Here is a 16,757-nt window from a genome sequence, read left to right on the forward strand (position 1 = left end):
TACTTTAATCGCATTTTGGTAGCTACACAACAGGTAGTGCTTGTTTAAAAAAAAAAAAAAGCAATAAGAAAAACAGCACTCTCACAGGTTTGCCACAATATGTTTCTCTTCCTTTTAGTATTTTTGCCTCTTACAGACACTTGAGACTCTAGTATATTTTTACCCCCTCTAGCTCTTCTTTAGGAAGAACTAATTGTTTTGCAAAGCTCAGTTATTACAATGCACTTCCCTGTTCCCTAAATCCACCCCATTCCCAGGGCCTGATCTGCACACCTCTTCAGCTGCCTTTCCTGCCGCTCCCTGCAACTCCCAGCATGTTCTGTGGTACAAAATGATCTTGTTTCCTTAGCTTAATATTACTCATCTAATAGTAATTCTCTAACATAGGTCAATCGTGTCCAATTAACTTGACTTCAGAGCTTGAGGAGAAATAACTGAAGGACTGCATAAACCAATAACAGTGTTTCTGTAGGAGATTAGCAGAGAACAGTCAGTCTCACAGAGAATAAGACTGAGCCATAAACTTCTTTAAAGACAGTTATAAGACGTTATGAAAAGTAAAATCCATTCCATGGAGACACTTAACAGCAGAGCCGAGCAAGAGCCTAACCAATCCAAAGGGTCATTTGGAGGAAGCTGAAGCCATCGTTCGATCAAGGAAGGTGGAGAGGAATGGCTGAATGAGCAGTTCATTAAAACCCTCACTACCTAATGCATAAGCAACCTCAGTCTCATATATCTATTAAATACTCTGAAGATGTAAGGTGGAGTGTAAATGCTGAGCTTTCTTATTCAGTAGCCCTTAGAAGTGAAATGGGACCTTGTTGCTACATTTATATCCCAGGTGTGCCCAGGGGCCCAACTGTAGGTGAGACTTCAAGGCTATAGGCAGACTTAGTATCCCAGCATACAAATGCGTGGTTAAACATGCTATAAGGAGTTATTTAGTTAACCTTTAAGTTGTCTGGTCTAGTCAGGTTCAGTATTCTTGAATCTCATCTAGACTTGAAAATTAGCAAAGATTAAAACAGAAGTTTGAATATAGGCACATTAATTGGTCTTGGATAGCTTCATAGATATGCTTTGGCCAAGCAAGTGATTATATTAAATGTGACTAAGATATACCCACACACTGTGTTAATTGATGACAGTACTGCTTATAGACAAGCCTTTAAGTCAGACACCTTGTTCTGCTGCAGCTGGGATAGCCTGAGAAAACAGATCCCCTCCAACCTTGTGGAATAACCACAGAGCGAGCTGCTTCTCCACCCACCCATCTGAAATGATCAGATATTAAAAACATGAACCAAAAAGCAATTTTAATCTCAATCAGACCGTTTTGATGGAGAACAGCTAAAGAAACTGCACTGCATGTGCAGTTATAGGGCATGCCTGAGAGCAAGGTCACCTCTGGTGGCAGAGGGACAGTGACAGACTTGTTGCAGTCAGAGCACTGTGTTTGACCATACTCCCTGTTACTCTCTTTTAAATTAATGTGTAGCATCATCTCCAAAAAAACAGTGAGGCACATTTCAGCAAAAGCTGGACAGATTTCATTGATAAAAGCTATTCTGATGATTTAGCGTACATAAAATTCTGTCCCCCAGTGAAGTCAGTGGGAGAGCTGCCATCAGCTTCAGCAAAGGCTGGACATCACCCAATATTATAGTTCATTTGAATCTGGCTGAGTGATGCAGTGATTTATGGGACTGAGAGGAGTCAGAGTGAGCTGCCTGCCATCCTGCTCTTCACAGGAGGCCTCTGTTTAAGTGACCAAAATATTTTTTCCTGCAGACACATTCACTTTCATCCAAAATAGGTTTAAAAAAAAAAAAAAAAGCAGCAAATTCCTACACATGGGGAGCACGTGTGTCATGCAGAGCCAAGCTTTCTGTGTGGTGCGTGCCACAGACAGGGCAGAACTAGCACGAGTTGCATGCTGCTCCTGCCTGGCCTGCTGAACAGTGAGCTGGATCCAAAGTGTCAAGGTTTACATTAATTATTACCTGCCAGGATATATTTTGGCTCTCTGCTAAGCCAGTCTACAAGATGAACACCTAAATGTAGCTTATAAATTATTCTTTAACTAGGCTTTTTGACAGTTTACCATTTTCCATAGTCTATTAAATAAACAGATAGCTAAAGGGAAACAGAAATTCTTTTGAATAAATTTTGCTGTATGTACTAAAAAAAAAATAAAACCAAGCTTCCTTATTTTATCCTTCAATTGGAAAAGAATGTGATAGCAAATACAATTAGCAGGTATTATCTTTCAGCACAGCTGCTACTAGATTACAAAAGCAATAAATAGAGAAATTTAATATGTGCTTAAAACAGTTCTTACAAGTATTTACCACTTTCTTTGCACAAGGGAACACAGGCATAGCTTCAGTCATTTCAAGATCCAAAACAGCTTCTTTATAAAGGTACGTGCTAAAAAAAAAAAAAAAAAGCAAAATAAAGCAAAACCCAAAGGAATAGATTAGATGTCGGTGTTCCAGTTTCTTATAGCAAACCCACTGCAGAGAAGACAAAATATTTTTGATATAACACTATGCATTTTGCAACCTTACCATCCATCATTCTGTTTATCTGTATTGGCTTCTGTGGAGCAGTTCTTATCTGTCTTGCAAATCATTCATAGAACGCTTTCTAGATTTCTGTTTGGCCTTGTCCCTATGCACCATGCTAGAAAAATTAAAGCTTTTTTTGAAAAGCATCATGCAGTATACCTACAGGCCTCCCTGTTTTTCAAGATAGCTAAAAGATTCAGAAAACAGGAGTATGAATGTTCCAAAATTAACAGTTGCTATGATTATATACATCTGAGTCTGGATTTCAATTCCTTCATTCCCACAGATTACATCCATTACATTAACAACAGAGCTTTACATTAAATATAGCGATTACATAGCTGGGGTTTTAATTTCAATTTCCTGTACTATTCCAGACCAGTGATATTTTTCTCTATTTTCACCTTTAGGGGTCTGGAGTGCATATGCAAAAGCTGTCCTCAATGTCTCCTCCTGTTTACTCAATGTACATAACTACAGTTCACAAATTATGAATCTTCCTCATGGTCATCGCTGAAACAAATTTTAAAAAGGGACAAGGAGAAGAGGGGAGAAGAATCCTCTTATTATACAGAGAAATATAGTAGTATCTTTGTCTAAAGAAAGTCGTCTTTGACAGAAATCAATACAAAGGATGAGAAATCAAGATGAGGTTTTTATTACCAGAGATAGCCTCAAGAATCACAGGGGAGAGCCTAATACACAGGCTCTGCTGTAATGTATCTTATGCCCTCTAGCTGTAACAAATTACGCTGTGAATTTCTTGCAGGATTTATATGCCACTGCTCCATGCTCTGGGGAGCATTTCATCAGTTGCATTGCTGACCTAATAACAGGGGATCTAAGTAATAGCAACTTTTATGTACATTATGTGTTATTCCCACAGATTTGGGGATTGGTTTTCTGGAGGAAGGAGGCAGCAAGGGGTAAATGTGCTTTCCTAATAGGTTTACACTTTACTGATTAGCTTTGAATGATCTTCTTGCTCTGCCTGCTGACTTGAGTACTGTCAGAAAACGAATTGGCCAAGCTTCGTGGTGAGTGAATGAGACTCCATCTGAAGCGGGGGGTTTCTGTGCTTTATTTATTCATTTTGAACATTCCTGACAGCCAGCCCAGACTTTGATGCAAAGGAAAAGAGGAAGAAATAGGAAGTGATCATGTAATATTTCCCTTTTTTTCACAAGACTGTCTGTGGAGCTGAGTTTACTGCCAACACGCCTGTTCTTGGGGCTCCCAAGGTAGCAGGGGGTGGGGAAGGAGGAGGCAGGAGGAAGATGAATGGAGCGAGAGGTTTTGCACTGAAACTCTGCAGAATAGGGAAAGTATTCATTTGTGTCAGGCGCTGCCCGTATCGCATTTCACACTCAGTACACACTGCTTTTTATGAAGTTAATGTTAACATGCGTGAAAGCTGCCAGGCAATCCATCAGCAGCTGGAGTCTTGCCAACGGGACAGAGACAGATGACACTTCAGCAGCACCGAGCTGTGGCACCCCCTCACCTCTGGTTTGAGGAATTGTTGCTCCAAGACCATCCAAATCCGTGTTGTTTTTCAGTCCTGTCTGGCTCGTCGTATGTGCCATCAGCCGACCAGAAGCACTTTTCCAGGTAACCAAGGAGTATGGTCTCTACGCAATATGGCAACAGTTCACAAAACAGCTGATAGGAAAATTGCGTAATAACCAGTTTTAGTGCAATGAACTGCTATGGCAGACAGTTCTCTCAAAGAGCAAGCTCCAGTCTTGGAAGTCTTTGGAACACCACCAGCCCTTTAATCACAGTCCTCTTTGTCCATACAATGCCCTATTATTCTGGAAAATGCATTCCCTTTTTCCCTAACAGCCCTTCAATGGCATTTCTCCTGTAGGAACCTACCAAAAATTGCCTCTCTGGTATCTGGTACTTTATATTCAGCAGAGACAGGAGTTACTGCCCACAAGATCCATTTATAGATGGGTGATGAACGGCTTTCTTTTACCTAATCCGTATTGTCAGTACTTGCTTACCCTGTCATCATTAAAGGATTGTCACACACTCAAAAGCCATTTGTATGTGACATTCCACTTGGGAGCAAAAATCATCAGCCAGAAGCAACCATGAGTTCAATGTTAAAATCAGGATATTATGCAAATGAGGATAAATAAGTGGTTTTCTGCTAATTCCACCATATGAGAATGAGGTGAACTAAATCAGAAAGTGATCTGTATCTGCACCACAGTTTTCTTCTGTCCTTACCTGTTTTGCTGGAGTTCAATTTATCTTCTGTTAAGATTCTTGTACTTAGAGCTGAAAGCCTACCCAAACCAAATTCTTTAGGAAATAGCAGAAAACCAGTAGAAGCTTCTTCTGAATCACTCTGCAGCCAGTCTGGGTTGTGCCTCTTCTCTGAGTCTTCTCATTTTCCTCAGGAGAGTGAAGACAAGCTCTGGATTGTGGAAATGAAGCTCTGAAAGATGATGGCACTGGCTTGGGTGTCCTCCTCTGCCCAAACACTTAGTCTTCCCGCAAAACTACATTAATAGAAGAGACGACATCCTTTTTCTCTATCAACAGTTTCATCTCTTCTCTGACAGAGCTAACAACTACATATTTTGCAAAGGCAGTAATCTCTGTGTCATAACAATTATTGCTGGTGCAAAGTGCTCTCTGAACGCCTTTCTCCCATAGCAAAAGGCCATTCTGCAGAAACAGCTCACAATTAATATCAGTCTCCCTGGACATGGCTCAGCCTGCTCCCAGATGGAGATAGTCAAAGCTAGCTTCAAAATCCAACAGGAACAGAGCTCTGACAGCAAAACCTGTCCAGGCCCAGCATAAATACCCTGGCAGCCAGACCACGCTGAGCTGCTCGCTGCAAGCAGCCATGGCACAGAGTCTGAGCCAGTTAAAGCACATCTGTGGGAACTAAAATCCTGCCTTTGGGCTCCCAAGTGAGACAACCTCTAAGACTGATTAATTAACGTAATTAGGAGCTGTAAACATTAATGGGTAATGTTCGAGCCTTGCCTAACACATTTGTAAAGCTTCTACTGAGTAGTTATCTACTGACTAATTTTGGCAGATATCTTCAGGGCTGGAGGGAGCAAGGGAATGGAATGCAAATGCATCACTGGCTTACTGGAGGAGTACCAGAGCAAATAGCCCACTGGGTTTCTTTGAACAGAGGGAAAATAAGTTATCATAAACAAGAGGATTGTTTGTGTATGGTGGGAGAGAGTGGAGCCCACAGTTCTGCAACCTGTTTTCCCATTGATTGAAACCAACTACCTAGCTCTGACAGCCATTACAAAAACAAATAAACAAAACAACAACAAAACCACACACAAAACAAAACTACCAAACAAACAAAAAAAAAACCACCACACACCACAAACCTTCATTCGTTCTTTCTTGCTTATGAGAACACCACATTGTCTGCTTTTAAAAAGTGTGAACCCCTCTAATTCCAAAGGAGGAACAACTGCTATTAAGTCCATCTGCAGTTAATCTACTTTACTGGGTGTCTGTGGATTTACAAGAGGCAGGGGACACCTTGGGAAGCTTCTGTGCGGTGGCAGAAGTTGCCTGCTTCAGTGTGTGCTAAAAATTTATTAGTGTGCTGACATTAATATAGGCGGCTTGATGGCTTTTGGGGGGATCAGTCGGAAGCCCCTGGATTCATATATTTCTCATACTTGGTGAAACACAGATAAATCTTGGTGGCGGGTATCTGAAACGGTAAGACCAGTTGAACCCTAGTGTCACGCCTCCAGAGAGACATTGATAACATCACTAGTTCTGCCTTCTAAATCACCGCAAACTCAGAAATACATCGCTTTTCCAGTTTTGTAAGGTTCTGTGAATGTACAGGTCAATTTATGATTGCCACCTCTATACAGTGATTAAAAACATATGCAAAGGACTCTGCTGCTGATCTGGAATTTTGTTCATTGATCTATCAAAAGTTTGAAATAATTAAGGAACAAAAAACAAGATTCTTGAAATATTGCAGGTACAAATCAAGCTTCCTAAGGGGTTTTCAACATAACAAGTCATCCTCATGAACAACAATTAAATCACCAAGTGCATCAACACTGTACATAAGCACATCTTCACCAGCTTTCCAAATGCTACTGTTCCCCCTCCAGATAGATATTCAGATATCTTAAACCACAAAGTCATTAGCAATCTTCCCTGAATAAAGTCTCCTTTCTGTGATATTTTGCTTACTGACTTAGTTACTGAAAACAAAGTCAAGTCCTGATATTATTTCACAGAGCTAAGTCCTCATTCTAAGTAGACTCTCATCAACTTCCAAGGAGATTCAGTGTTGTTCCTAAGCAAGTTTATCAATATCTGGGCTTTTTCAAGGGTGTTACAGGCAGGAGCACATACTCTTGCTCTCCAAAGCAGTTCACCACCGGTGCAAGATCAGGGAAAACTATTTCAGTGCTGTGGCACTTTGGGCTTTTCCACTGAAAAGCTCCTCCATAGGTTTTCTGCCTGTGATGAGGCTTTTCCTCAGCATCTTGCAGGAATGCTCAGAACTTCAGGCATCTGCAAGCACATATTCATCTCTTCATCAGGCGTGATTTGCATTGCACACCTCTTGCCACGCTTTCATATAAATTATGCATTAGCAACATTAAAAGCTCATTCAGATCTGAACAGTCACACATTAGCAAAGGCATAATGAGCATGGTTCTTCTTCACACCAGTCTCTTCTCCTCCACTTTTCTCCTCAGCCTGCTTGCTTCTAAATCACTTTGCCCAGCAAGACTTTTCCCCACACCATCTCATTCCCAGCTTCTGTCTCTGCAGTTTTCAACCATAAAGCTCCAAATGCTCTGTTGACTGTAGACCAAAGGCAAAATTATCCAGAGCCTGCCAGCTCAGCCTCTGGAGATAGGAATTTTATAGGGACAGCAAAGACACTTCTGTTCCAAAGGGCAAGATGAAACTCCTTGTTCTAAATGTTGGGAGTAAAAAGATGGGTCCAATTAGACATTTTCATTTAGTTAGCGTAAGTAAAGTTATGTCTTGAACTAGTCTCCATCTTGGAAAAAAACAGAATCATGTCAGCCAGTATTTTCAGACCTATATATTATAATTTTGATGCTCAACTTCTACATTTCCAGTACAAATGGCTTGACAAACCTGTGATCAGCTGAGAAACAGAGTTTTGTAACAGATAGTGTCAGGCAGTGACACTGGGAAAATGCTAAAACCAAAAGTGGAAAATTAATACAGCTGTTTTGGTGCTGCCAATCCCTGCCCAGTGCACTGCAGAGAGTGCACAGCTGTTCACACAAGACAAGAACTGAGATAACGTTAATCATCAGAGGTTAGAATGCAAGAGGGATGAGAATGGTCAGATACTTGAGCTCGCACAGGAGAGACATCCCCCATGAAGCCCCAGATCAGGCACCAACAGACAAGAAGAAGCACACTGTGCTGCCAATGACTGGGCTTTCCGAGTCCCCTTTTCAGTGCATAACTTTCTCCAGATATTTTACAGGGGTCCATGGCCTCCCCATTACAGACCCAGTTCCAGGGAGTCAGGCAATGCAGTGTGGAGACAGCCATAGGTGTGGTTCTGTACATACATACAGGACACCTCTTTACTCTCACTCACTCAACTTCTAAGAACACAGTATGGGACATGGGAGTGAAATGGATGGAATGAGTTAAGGCCAAAGCAATAAGCCTCAGTGTGCGTATTTGGGATACAGCTGCTGTTCAGCAAGGAAAAATTAGAGGACCAAAAACAGTCTTAGCACAAGGGCAAGTTGCTCTTTGTCCTATCCTGCTCTTCACTTCTAGCGCTGTTCTTACAGACATGCCCATCCTGCACGCTATTCTGTAGGATCAATTCCTGGTTTCATTTGCTTTCTGCTTTTTGATTTGTAGCACTACAGAGGCAACACAGACCATTACAACAAATCTAGGTTAGATTCCCTTTTTTACCTTCCTCAAATGGCTGAAAGTGACCCACAGAAACCCACAGTCCATTGACCTTGAGACTGAGCCTCCCGCTTAGTATTAAAGCTCCTAAAAATATTCACTCCTTTCTATGTCTAGAAGTCTGGAATAAGCTAAAGTAAATAGCATTAGTCTGAGCTGGTGCCATTTGCAAACAAGAAAAAAGATCTTGTAACTAATTAGTTCATTTTCCTAAAGTACTCATACCCATCTATAGTAATACTTAGGAATTAAAAGTCTGAAAATGCTAAGTGTTACTGACATAATGCAACAAACCCCCCACTGATATTCTCAAGGACACTTCCCAAACATTAGATTTATTTGTTGTCATAGATACTCACAAAAACACAAACATCCCTTACATTCAGGGACTCACACTTGCCAGCAGCTTATTGTAATACAGCTCTACATGTTTTAAAAACTGATTGGATTTTTCTGGAAAATGCTGCAGTACTGTGCCCTATTCAATGGGTGTGCTAGGTTGCAGTTCTCACACACTGCGTTTTCTTTATTCTTTTCTCAAACAGAGTCCTAACAGCAGACAGGATTTCTGCTGGGTATTTAACACTGATAACTGATTTTCACCTCAGAGCTGGTTTCTGTTCTAGTAATCCAGCTTGACACCTAGCTTGACCCAGTGGGGTCTACTCTGCCATCTGATTTTTCTCTTGGTTTGGCTATCATAGCACAGCCCTAATCAATGAGAAAGTAAGAAGGGCATGAATCCCAAGGGAAAGAGGAAAAGACCCAGCACAGCTATTTTTTCACTCCACTGTGACAGGGAGAGGTATCTTCCCCAGCAAGTTAATATACAGGGCAGGTAGAAGAACCAATTTGCCAACAGCAAAGTGAATGAAGATATGCTGGGATACACGAACAAGAAACAGGCAGAGAAAAAAAGAATCAGGAGTCCCACTGGTGCCTGGTGGAAGGACAGAGAGGCACTGAAGTGTCAGTGGCTGGCAGAGGAGAGGTGTTTGACAGATATTTTGGGAAGAGAAAGACTAAGGAAAAGCTTAGAAGTAAGGAGAACAAAAATCAACACGAAGCATAAAGCAGTGGCTCCCAAGCTACAGCCCTTGCTCCACAGTATGATCTCTTTGGAAAAGCAAGCAGAAGAGGTAGAAAAGACATTTTCAGCATTGTCTCTGTAAAATGCAAATAAGAAAGGGGGCAAGTGGGGGGGAAAAAAGAAACATGGAATGGACTGACACAGGCACAGCAAAGGGGTAGCAGAAACAGTCACCAGGAGCTGGAGAGGCAAGAATCAGAAGAGGAAAAATAGATCCTGTAAGCTACCAAGTTGAAAATTAGGGACAGTTAGAACTACAAACTGATAGAAAATATTAAGTGTGTCCAACGCAAACACAAAAGAGCAGTCCTCAAACCCGTATGCCACCAAGCAAGTTGAGACAGATAAAAGACTTGATTGTCAGGAAGTCAGGTTTGACCATAGAGAGAATGAAGACATGCAAGTTACTGCTGGGAATGTAGCTGTAAATGACAACCTGTTAGTCTTTCTCGCAAGAGAAAAGAAGGATATATTTAATTTTGAAATACAGTTCTTTCACTGTTTTCACTGGCAGTGAGTTTTTTTTGGAGTTTACACACTGGGGACTGTAGCAGCAGAGTGTCTGATGGAATATAAAGCTGATTCAGGGCATTGTGGCTTAATTTTCATTTAATAAATTGTTGAAGTTACTTAAGTGCTGAATTTCAAATGAATTCCACATTCAGGAGACTTGCATCATCTGACACAGAAAATCCAGGCTTCTGCTGGAAATCTGTGCAATGTTAACCACACTGCTGAGAGCTCTTCCCCTCCAGTTCCATTTCTCCTTGCCCTTCTTCACCTTGGAAAAAATAGCCCATCTCTATTTTTTTTTAAACAGATTTCAAATATGCAATGAGACTCAAACTCAACTGCCATAAGGTACCACTAAGGTTGAGACCACAACTTCCGTGAAAGTAGGTTCTTCGGAATATCCCAATTCCAGAAGGGTTAAGCAGAAATGATGGGCAGTTGAAAGAAGGGAAAGAACACAGGCACAGAAGCAGGTTAAATCCCATCAGCCTCTAGATCTCCATAGTGGAGCAGCTGCTACAGGCTCCAGGTGACAGCCATACACTGACTGCAAGCCCAGGGATGGCAAGCCATGTCAAGGGCACATGATGCAAGGCGTATTTTTTTTCTTTGAGCTAATTTCCCTTGAAAGCACCAGACTACCCCTTTGTTAAGTGAGCAGTGTGCTCCTGTGTTTGGTAAGCATCTAGGTAAACTCTTCCCAGTGCAAAGTTAAAGTTGGTCAATCCAAATCCTATACTTGGATTGAATCTCACCTTAACTCTGAAAAGGTTTGAAGGTAGTATTTCTGTGGGCTGAACAAGAACGTGCCTGAAGCCTGAGTCTCACCACTCCTTCCCAAGTCAATATGTTTCAGTTTTACTGAGAATTTCAGTGCACAGGAGATTAGTCAGACTCCATCAAGCAGGTTGTTTTTATTACCCAGGTCAGGTTCGAGGGCTTTTAAGTCAAGCTGCATTTCAGTCCTGTGCAGATACAACAGAAGATCTAATTATTTATAGTAATTTACTTCAAATACACCCAGCTATTAACATCACAAACTACCCAATTTTTGTCTGCTATGTCAGGCATCCTTAGGTCTTAAGCAAGAGCAATAGTCAGAGTTACTATCCCAGGCTAAATAAGAGATTTAACAGTGCATAAGGAGGGTTGCTAGTTCTCTTTAGGATCCATATGTACTAAATAATTTTATCAGCATAGTGCCATTCAGTAAGATACCATACCAAATACAATATTGTTTGACTTGGGAAAAGAGCATAGCAGCATAAAAGAGCTGATACAATATTTACTGAGATATTTATGTAATACTAGGAAAGTGCATTAGCCTTAACTAAATTCTGTTCAAATACTCCCCTCCCTCTTAGAGCATTTTACTGACACAATAATCCTTTGGTGGCTTAGAAAGGAAGATTACTCTCCTGTTTTGTATTGCTCATAACACTGGGAGACTAGCTCTTTCCCGCAGATTTTTCTGGAAAGCACCTCATCCAGCAACCAATTTTTAACGTACCCGTTTAAAGCATGGCTACAAGTTAAAGGCCGCAGCCTCCATAGCTGCAGGAATCCTTGAAGTATTCCAAGTCAAAATTCAATTGCTCCAAGAGAGCAAATTCCAGAGCCAGAGCTCTGCCATCTTTCATATTGTGTACATGTGCTTCCCATCATTGGCTCCACTCTCAGAGCTGCTACAGAGGGGGTAACACTATGCCCAAAATATCATTTCACCTTCATCCTCCTATGGGAAATAGTGTATAATACATGGTTCTTTTCTTTATGTATTGCAAGGTTTGCAATTGCAGGAGGCCTGGGAACTAGCGGGAGCAGCCGATTACAGCCTCTCCCACGTATGTGCCTATATTTCATTCCTGTCCAAACCTAATCTTTACATTCTTTGCTCTGGGAAGCTCTGCTATCCTGTAATAAGGCCGTTCCAGACAAGTGATCTCTATACAGTCCTGTGAAGCAGTACATTTAGATCTCCAGTACTACAAACAAACAAACAAAAAACACCACACACAAAACACCACCAAACACAAAAGAACCCCAAGATTGATTTTAGTGAATAAACCTGCACTTCAAGTCTGAGCCTTCAAACTGCACATCCCACGCCACCTTACCTGTTATACAATTTTATTAGGAGAAAATTACTGATGTTTGGGCACTTTGCTAGCCCAAGAGTGGACTGCAGGTCCAGTTCCAAATTCCTGGAGGACATGCCTCTCCCTGGGTACTCCAACCAGGTGTCTGCTTCTTCTGCCACATTGCCAGCAACTCACTGCAATGCTGGCCCCATCTACCAAGGAGATGCTTAAAAAGCATATTAAGCCATCATATAAATGAACAAAAATGAAAAGCCTTCCATTTTTTGCTTATAATTGATTTAATTTGAGCGTATCTCACTGTGAGTAGCACGTGCAGAAGAACTGAGTCATTTAGAGAGGCAATACCAGAGTTCTACAAAAGGCATTTGATTCGTTGTCCATCTCTAAGACTGTCCATGTTTTTAGGCAATTTAAGGAGACTATAGATCATACACCAGAAACACACCAAACAGGTACAGAAATAAAGCACCCCAGTTTTTCATTCACAAAACTACAAGGTTAGAGTTAATGAACTTGGCATCTCAAGGCATTACTATGTGTTTCTTGGACTGCAGAGATGACCGAGTTGTTAACATTGTTGATAAATTGATGCTCTTAATACCAGCCTGACAGTGCCTTCTAATTGAGCTCATCCGGAACATTCGTCTTCGTCTTTTCCTCACAGTTTTTAAAATTGTCACAGCAGAGATTTGAAATTATTTTTCTTACTACTGAGCTGCTTGGGTATTAGCATTGATCAAGAGTCTCTAAGTATCTCTAACTTTATATGCAGATTCTCTGCAACATTCTTCAATATCAGTCTCAGTTTTTTCCTGGTTTTACACTTTGTGTACACCTGATTGTGATTTACTCAAATAAGTCTGCACAAGCCAATTGGGAAAAACATTGAAAACTCAAGTACTGTGACTGCTTTCATATGCATGAAATTGCCTCAGATTTAACATTAGATAGTTCGTTTGAACGCTCATACAAACCACTGAGAAGCAGAACTCTTGAAGTGGACGAGAACGTTAGCAGCAGTGAAATAGAGAGCAGCATATTTGGTTGCCTTCTTTAAAATTTAGGAACATACTGTATGCCACTTTCATCTTCTCATTGCCTACTGAAGTTTTTCTGCCACAAAGGCTTCTCAAGGAATCACAGTCTTAGCTACAAGTATCACCTTTAGCACAGCACTATGATATAAGTCTTAAATGAACTAGCAAGGCACTCTCCCAAGCAGTAATGGGATGCCTGACAGATCCTGATTACACATTGTCCTTTACAAACGCTTAAAGTCAGATGGGCAGGCAGCAGGTCAGAGGCACAGTGATCCATGAATGGGACAGCCATGATATAGTGGTTGAAGAGGACAACATGCACATACAGATCATTTTAATCCAGGGAGTCAAAAAAAAATGAGGCAAGTTATGCCAGACTGGACTGTGTTTCTGCATTGATACCATAGACATAATGCAGAGATCTGAGCTACTGAAACATGTCTGAAACACCACTTCAGATTTACTCATCATCTTCACATGAAGTGACACAAGCAGTTACAAACCAGATAAAAACCACATTGTTTTACCACGCTTAAATCAGGTGGGCTGGCTTGTTTTAAATACTGAGACAAAAGGCTTCTTTTGTGTGCCATTATTGTATTTATTCCAGTATTTAAATAAGGGTAGATTAAAGCACAAAGCTTCTCCACTCATGTTCAGGCTCTTAATCCATTTTTCTGTACAGATATAAAGGGTGCATATGCTGCATAGCGCGGGTTTTTGACGTGCCCCAAGTGCATTGAATTTGTTATGCACACACAAAACTATCCACCCAGCATACGAGCAATAGGTTCAGGTAGAAAGCAGTTGTTTCAGGGAGTTTTTAATCAGCTAATACCTCTAATACCCTTGAAATACTTCAAGTACCTTTCACAGTCAGCTGGTGGCAGAAGAAATACAGCATATGTAAAACTATTTCAGAACAAAGAGGACGGCAAAGTCCTGAGAGAGGTGACACAGAGCTTGGGTGCTAGTGGCACTTTTCCAGATGGGCGACCTGTCCAGGGCACCATTTCTCAACCCTCCCCAAAGCATTATCTTCAGGTTAAAGTGATAGGCCATGGCAAAACAATTTAAAGCAGCCGTGCCCAGTTTGCAGCCTTCTTTTGCTTCTGTAGAGATGCATTTTGTTTCACTAACACCTTGACCTCTAGAAGCAAAAGTGATTGCTCAAATTTCTCATAAGCAAATCCGATAAGACAAAATGCTCTCTGTACTGCATTTCGCTCCAAATCCCAAAGAAACTTGTGATGTTGGAGGGCAAGTTATTTCTTTTGGCTGGCCTTGCTACAAAAATCACATGCTTTATTTTCCTCTTTACAAAATTCATATTGTGTTAATAAAGTACTGTTGATTCCCTCTGGCTGACTCTGCAGGAAAGCTATTCTCGCAAAGCTTCTAGTCTGAGTTAAAGTAATCTTGCTTAAAACTGGCCATAATTGTTTCAGTCTCTTAAGTTTAATACTAAGCACAGGAAATATTGCCAATTTGAGTCAGGATTCAGCATTCTGTGAAGGCAGGGTAAGCTGAGCAAAGGTAAGGAATTCAGTAAATGCGGGGGGGAATTTGACCTGGCGTTTCTCTGAGCCAGCTTCTGTATTGTTGACCTTGCTCTAAAGAGAATGGAAAGATAGAAGGAAAATCAAACCAGATGAGAGTTTAATGAGAGTTTTAAGTTCCAGAATTGTCATTAGTCCATCAGCCAAGTCCCCCAGACCTGGTGTTGGGCCCTGGGGGGAGTTCTTCCTCCATAGGAAGGATTGCTCAGCCTAATTCTCCTACAGATGGGTTGACAGGATCACATTCCTCTAAAGGCTGTAGACAGTCAACATGAAGCTGACACTGGAAATAAGCCCGGGCACAGTCCAACTGTGAAAAAGAGGAGCAGCCCTTCACTTTTTGAGATGGGCCCTCAAAGAAAATAGCCTTCTTCACAGCTCTGGTAAACACAGGGTGATGAACAAGCCCAAAAGAGAAGGACAAGCACTAAAGGAAGGGTGGACCTAGGAAACGAAGCACAGGTGCAAGTGTTAGATGTCAGTAGCTGCTCTGGAGCTTTCAGAGAAGCAAAAAGGCAGGAATTTGTTTCTCTCAGGCCTGTTTCTGACAAGCAACATTTTACCCCAACACAAATTCATACAGTCAATTTGATTAATTCCTCACAGACAAGGCAGTTATAGGTGTGATACCATGACATGCCCTGCTCCTAGCTCAGAAACAACTCCCTCTAAGGGCAGGGATGGGACATCCCAGTGTCCTTGTGTCCACCAAGAGATGTTGCCACTGTTACTGCACAGAACCTCACACCAGGCTTAGCAGCAGCTCTGCCCAACACTGTTCCGTATTGCAAGAGCCAAGCCAAAACCCCTAAATAACCCTGTAGAAAACTGTGTTCCAGTCCCTTTAATCTTATTTCTGTTTCTGTGCCACAATGGCTAAACATAATGCTCATCTTCTCTAGGTTTGTCTAAGCCTTCAGTATGGGCTGGGTATTACTAACTGTTGCAAATTAGATCATTCACTTCAGTCAGGATATTACTTCTCCCAGTCCTGAAGTAATTCAGATTTGAGTACTAAGAAAATTTTTTGCAATCTTTTCTAAGGAAAGGGACATGCAAAATAAGAAATACCAGAACATTCTGTGAGTGTTGATATTGCCAGATTTTTATTCTGATTTTTCCATTTTTTTTTTCTAATTTAAGTCATTCATGGAACCATAAATTAAACCTTTTTGTTCCTCCTTTGTGTTATTCGTGCCCATATCACCTTTTATTGCTATTCAAAAACTTAGCAATTTTCAGTGCTACGTTCCCATGTGTCCATTTCCCTTCAAAGAGAAAACCTCTTGCCATTTTAAACCAGGAATAATTTTTGAAGTAAATGACAGGTCAAAATAAAAATCCTTTTCCCCTGTAGTTTACTGCAGGAGGCAGGATAACCAGGAGTCCTGGCACAGAAAGCTCATGTCCAAGTCTATCTGAAGGGAAACAGAAATTCCCTTTTTTTCCAGTGTGCTAATTATCTATTACTATTCTTAAAAGACCAGGACAATCCTTGAAAAGGTAGAATAAGTTTATGACAAAGCAGAACAGACTGTTTCGCTAAAAGAACTCAAGAGGCTTAAGAACAACTGTACTGGGTCAGCCAAAGGTCTACCTTTCCTGGCCAATAATACTACATGTAATAAAACTATCAGAGAGATTTACCACATTCCATGTTTAAGTCTGTCCCCTCCAACAACTGTTCCCAACTTTTACTTGGCTTTGAAGCTCACTTCTGTCACTACAGATCTTCAGGCTTTAGGTACCCAAAAGACTGTATATTGTTTCTAATTGTGGTCACTACAGTAATAAAGAATATCACCTTTCCCCACAAACCTTTCGCACTCATTCCTCCTTGGGAATGTTTCTTCTTGCACATTGTTGGCCTCACAACACTTGATCTTAAATTTTTAAAGACGAATGTTTGTCCAGAACAATAAAGTTTCTAATCC

The 16,757-nt window shown here is 41.0% G+C and overlaps 1 protein-coding gene and 1 long non-coding RNA gene across 3 annotated transcripts in view; one reads left to right on the forward strand and one right to left on the reverse strand.

Moving 5' to 3' along the window:
- The window catches only part of IQCA1 (IQ motif containing with AAA domain 1), a 106,783-nt gene that overhangs the window by 29,692 nt on the left and 60,334 nt on the right, over positions 1-16,757 (forward strand). The gene's annotated exons all lie outside the window — the stretch shown is intronic.
- Positions 2,330-5,436, reverse strand: LOC135579881 (uncharacterized). The gene is made up of 3 exons (XR_010473752.1): positions 4,812-5,436; positions 4,078-4,235; positions 2,330-2,433 (listed from the first exon to the last, which is right to left on the reverse strand). It is a non-coding gene; the product is annotated as an uncharacterized LOC135579881 (long non-coding RNA).

This window comes from Columba livia, chromosome 7 (genome assembly GCF_036013475.1).
Source record: "Columba livia isolate bColLiv1 breed racing homer chromosome 7, bColLiv1.pat.W.v2, whole genome shotgun sequence".
Taxonomy (NCBI): Eukaryota; Metazoa; Chordata; class Aves; order Columbiformes; family Columbidae; genus Columba; species Columba livia.